Below are 5981 nucleotides of genomic sequence, written 5' to 3' on the forward strand. Positions count from 1 at the left end.
AAAGAGTGTTTGAGCTTTAGAACAGAATGGAATTCATACTTTTAAGTGGAGGAATGTAAAATTTTGGCACATAAACTTCTTGCTTAAGAAAGAAGTTATCAATCCGTGCCCCAAGTTGTAAATAATTAAGCGAGATTCTTCCCAGAACCCAGAGCCTTCCGGCGCTGGTGATGAAAGCACTCAGGACTTTGTTATTCCAGTCTGTTAACTAGCACTGACGATGGCTGGGAAAAGACTAAGATAACAAAGGACACCGGGACTTAGTTAAGTTCCCATGTTGTTCATTGAATAATTTTTGTTCCAGCTCAAGCTCTATTGCTGCTGTCTCATCCCCCATCTCCTAGATTAGTTATAAAACTCACCACCTAGCTCTTCATTGACAGAGCTTTATGTGTATTAGTAATTATCCTATGTACTTTGTTTTTTATATCTCAACTGCATGCTAACTTCTCAAGGCCCAGGACCAAGAGCCCAGGTCTCTTCTACCCTGGGATGCAATGAAATAGTGTGAAAGTACTTTATATGCAATAAACCAAAATAAAGCATTTGGTATCATAAGCTTTCACAGCCTACCATGGTTCTGGACAAATTGAATCAGAGCATTTCATCACAGCAAAAAAAGAGCTAGGCCATCTCAGATTTGCAAAGCACTGTTCTAAGGGCTATGCTTGTATTATTTTATTCAGTCCTCACAAGCACCCTGTAAGGAAGGGATAAGAGTCTGCCCCACTCTGACCTCAGAACCTACTTCCTAAACATTCTGCTCCTTTGCCTCCTACTGAGAGGACCCAGAGCTAGGAAGAATTTCAAGTCTTCAATTTACAGATGAAGAGGTAAGATGCAGAGAATGTAACTAACTGTCTTGCTCATGGTCAAACTACTATTAAATGGTAGAACTGAGCTAGAACCCAGTTTTCTGGTCCTAAGCTCAGACTTCTTTCACTATAACATACCTCCCTGTATGGGAGGCAATCCATATACTATGTAATTTGTATGCAATTTTAATATTTTCGAGGAAAACTGTAGTGATCTTGAAGTTTCTCAGTCCCTGGTATATTCAGTTCATGGCTTATGAGTTATCCTTTATAAAATAGTAATACATAAAAACCAATTGTTTTAAAGGTAGCATCCTTATCACTGTATGTTGAATGAAAGCGTATTTTTCAACTACCAAGTGGAGAGGGTAACCAAGAGTGGTGAGTGATTTGAGATTCTGCTTAGTGAAGCATTTTAAGCAAGATTCTGCTTGATGAGGAATTCTGCTAGGATTTCTCCTAGCAGAAAAATAGGAGTTTAGGCTTTCCTTTGTTTTTGTTTTAATTTTAAATTTATTTTTACTTATCAAGTATTTCAAACACAGAGTACAGAATATATTGTTCATGCAAGCATCTATATGCAGAACTAGATTAAATGTGCACACTAATATGTTGCTACATATGGTTCAAAGCTCCATTTAGAAAAAATTAAAATGTAATAGAAACATCCAGTGCCCCACTATTCATCTGTTTCTTCCTTTCTCTAAATGTGATCGCTCTTCTGAATTTGCCACGCATTCTCCCATGCATGTCTTTTATACTTTTACTACATATGTACACATGTAATCATAAATAATATATCATAATTTTATATATTTAGAGTGTATATGAAGGGCTACATACTTTATGAATCCTTTTTTGACTTACATTCTTTTCTCTCTCAACATTATGTTTTTGTTTTAGCTTTTAGTTAGAAAGCATTGTCTTTAGGTATATAAATTATATACTTAGGTGTTCAGGCATATGAGAAGTACGAGCATAAGATATGATTATAAATTTTTTAAAAAATATTTAAATAGCAGAGCCCCATAAGGCAAAGTCTATTGTATATCTTAAATTATATATTTTGTACTCTTTAATGCAGGTGGTATACTTCTAAAATAAAAGATGAGAAATTAACATAATAAAATTGGAGTGGAGATGTAACAGTAGCATTATGCAGAGAATCAAGCTGTAAAACATCATTAGAGAATCTAGGATAAGGGGGAAGCACCAAGAAGTGTAGAAAATTCCAAGTGCTCTCAGATCCCAGTCCTGCTCAGCCCTTAGGCTTATCACCCACTCACTGCCTGTGCCTCTCCATTACTCCTGTTCCCACCTCCCTTCATCTTCTGTGCATACAAAGCCTCTTTATCTTCCCTTGGCACAGTTCTGAGTTTTAGCCCTGGCAGGAGATGCCAGTGGAAGCTCCTTCTCTTCCTTTCTCTTGAAACCTTGCCACCCAGCGAAACTCCTAACAAGTCCCCCCACCTGCCCCAAGCACTCTCCTGCAAACATCCTCCCTTTAATGACAAATTATTTTATACTTCTTACTTGTTGCCTTATTCATGTTTTGGTCTGACCAAACTCCTCAAAACACTTTATTCTTTAGGAATTACCTGCCTTTCTGGGTGATGAGCTTTTCAATACTTACACAGTTGAAATAAAATCTGATGACCAAATAGCAGGCTTCCTACAATTGTAAGTTTTCTGATCCATGCTTCCATATGAGTTATGATATATTTTCTGGGTCAAGTGGTTCTAATAATTATGCCCAATATGAATGTGACTGATATTCACACAAATTGCTCTACCAGTGAATTTATCCAACCCTCTTGGAAATCATGGCATTGATCCAGCACCAGACAAGAAGCATAAAGAGAGAAATTTCAATCTATCATTACTACCAAAAGGAAGACATCATGACAATAACAAGACTTCAAAGTAGGTATTCTATTAGATTTTTTTCATAAAGTGCTATGAACAATAAAAAGTATGTTTTTGTATGGAAAATAAAATTGTTTATATAAATAGCCTATTGAAAACATCAAAAATCTATTGTACTACAGATTTCCATTTAAAACTTGCCATAGTATGTAGACAGATGGGAATGGGCTGTCCTATAGTATAATCCTATATAATGTGTAATTTTAGATAATCAATTCATAGATATGCTTTGATAGTCTAAAATTTTATTTGTTAGAGTGCTTTAGGGAGACATATTACATTGACCCTTCTTGCTCCAGAGATTCTTTCCAAATACCTTATCCAATGTCCCAGAAAGTATTTTTTATATCCCAATCATTAAAATGTTTATTTTTCTTCTAAAGAGAGGAAAAATTGTCAAAGTCACACCTTCACAGTTAATTATAACTGGGCCCTTCCCAAGGTCTTTTCCTGTACAAAGTACTTAGTCACAGAATTATTTCTACTTGAGCACTGTTTAGGCAGGGTTACAGTTTTTCCAAGACATTTTAAACACTGGAATATTTTGGAAATACAATCTCCCTTATTAAAGTAAGAGCCCTGCCCGTAAACTTGAGTTAATTCTGTTGAGTCAGGACTTACTGATAGATTCCTGAATTTACCCAGAGCTTTAAATGTTGTGTTCCAAGTGCCCTTTGCTCCCAAGGAATCAAGGAGTGCATTAATGTAGCTGTCACTGTAATATTTAATAAGGAACCTTGTGTAAGATTTTAGAAACTTTCCATTTGAAGGTGTTTTTTGCTTCTAAATAATACAGACACTGTCAATATAAAAATGGGGCTGAGAAGGCAGGAAAGCTGGTGGATTGTACTTATTCTGCATTCTCAGCACATAGAAAAATGGAATTTAAGAAGTAGGTAGTCCAGAAAGAAGTAAAGTCTTCCAAGTCCGCTGTTTTTACTATGTGCAAGTTGAAATTAACTGTCGAATGAGCTTTGAATCTAGCTAAGTATAAATATAAAAAAGAACAACTTATGGTTAACACAAGCATATCTGTTATTATGCCACAAACCACAGGAGGAGCAACAGGAATGAACTGCAGTAACGATGGCAACCGGTCTCACTACTTTTCACGTTAGTATGTTGTGTAAATACTTTAGGATAGTAAACATTCATTCAAGGGCTTTCTACATGTCACTTCAAGTGTTGACCAACTGTTTTTTTCTGCTATGTCTATAATTATTTGCTTGCATGTCTAGTCCTCCACTAGACAGAAAATGATGTCAGAATACAAAGATTTTCTTTGCTTGTGTTCCATGCCCTGCATAGTACTTTAGACCTGATAGACAAGCAATGAACATTGTTTTCTCAGAAGTAGATACTTCATATATTGTTCTAAGAATAATAGGTCTACTTCTTTTTGACAGCGAGAAAAAAAGAATAGGAGGATAAGGAGGAGGAGGAGGAGGAAGAGAATGAAAAATAAGCAGAGGAGACTGATCCTGACAAGACGGTCATAATAAAACAATAAATTCCCATTTAAATTTATTTGGATCATTTCTCACTCATATGGTACTTGACTTAGCACAAATTAGTGTTCCTTGAATGCTAATTAATAGTTTAGTTGATAACTGTAACCATATGAAGTCATGGTCATGTTCTAGGTAATCTTAGAAGGATTTCCAAAAACCCTTTGCAAAGATCACAAAGTTAGACACAAAAGCTTTTCAAACCTTCTTCATGTTTTAAACTTAATGTTCAGAAGAAATCAATCAAGATGGCAGAGTAGGAGGACATGGAACTCACCTCTCCCCATGAACACATCAAAAAAGCATCTACATGTGGAACAATCCTCACTGAAAACTAACTGAAGAACACAGAAAGACTTCTGCACAACCAAGACTGTAAGAAAGATACACACAGAATCAGGTAGGAAGGGAAGAGAAGTGATCAGGTCAGGACCTGTGCCCCTGAGAGGAGGCTCAGAGGAAAAGGGAGGTTACATGGGCAGAGATCCTCCCTGGGGGGTGAGCAGTTTGAGCCACTTATTGGGTGGCCAGGCCCTGGGGTCCTATACAGGGAAGATGAGCCCCCTATGCTGGTTGGCTGGGACTAACAGGAGGGTTATCAGAAGGCTGGGCTTTGGTTGTGAGGAGCATGTGCATGCTGTCTTGCTCCTGAAGCAGGACGGAGAGGGCAGATTGAAGACAGCTCCAGTGGCTGCTTGGTTTCCAGTGACTGCCCTGGCACATGCCCAAGCCTGAGCAGAATGAATGGTCAAGCCCCATCACTCCATGTCCCAGCACTGCACTATACCTAGGCTGCCAACACCAGAGAGAGAGCTCGGCTGTGGGATGCAGAGGCGACTTGGACCCAGAACAGTGTCTGGGTGGGGTGGGGGTGGCAACTGCTGGCACATACTTAGGCAGTGCATCAGAAGCAGCCTGGAATTCTGATGGTGGCTGGTCCACCATAACCCACACCCTGATAAATACTGAGACCATGTGGGCCCTACCTGCACTGTGATGAGACTTCACAACAGAGCAGGGATGGTGGAGATTAGGAGTGATCAGCTGTGTGGAATAAAGGGGACTCAGATGTGAGGCTGAGTCTAAACCAGGTGAAGGCAACAATTGCTCATGCCTACACAGGTGGCACATTGCAGGCAGCTTGGACCACTACAGCTGACACACCATAGCCCATGCCCCATCATGAGAGCACTTGCATGGGCCCCTCTGCTTCAGCACTGCTCCCCTCTGAGCCAAGAGTCCCAGTACTAAGAATGGAGATAGCACATACTTAAAGAGAACAGAGCTAGCTCAGACCAGACCCTCAGGACTTCTGCTCCAGCAACTTGGGATCTGCCCTGTCCCCAATAGGATGGTTACAGCCACTGAGAAGAGGGGAAGCCCTGCCTCAAAATCAGTTCCAACTCTAGCCACTGTATCTCCAGCCCCACTTCCTACCAAGGTGATGGGTTCAGGCATAATCTGAGGAAAGATATGACTTGCATCCACATTAAATCTAGCTTTCCAACCAAAGAGACTGGGCACAAGCAGTCTCTACAGGGACACACCTACATAAGAACACCCTTTCAAATCTGCAATGGGTAACCTTTTAACCTAAATTCATAGAGACAGAGAAAGTTAAGCAAAATGAAAAGACAGAGGGACTGGTCTACAGATTTCAGACTCACCAACCCCCATAGTTGCCTTAGCCACTTCCTTAAAAAAAAAAAAAAAAAAAAAACCCAATCAAAAA

Source organism: Lipotes vexillifer, unplaced genomic scaffold (assembly GCF_000442215.2).
Source record: "Lipotes vexillifer unplaced genomic scaffold, Lipotes_vexillifer_v1.1 scaffold1314, whole genome shotgun sequence".
Taxonomy (NCBI): domain Eukaryota; kingdom Metazoa; phylum Chordata; class Mammalia; order Artiodactyla; family Lipotidae; genus Lipotes; species Lipotes vexillifer.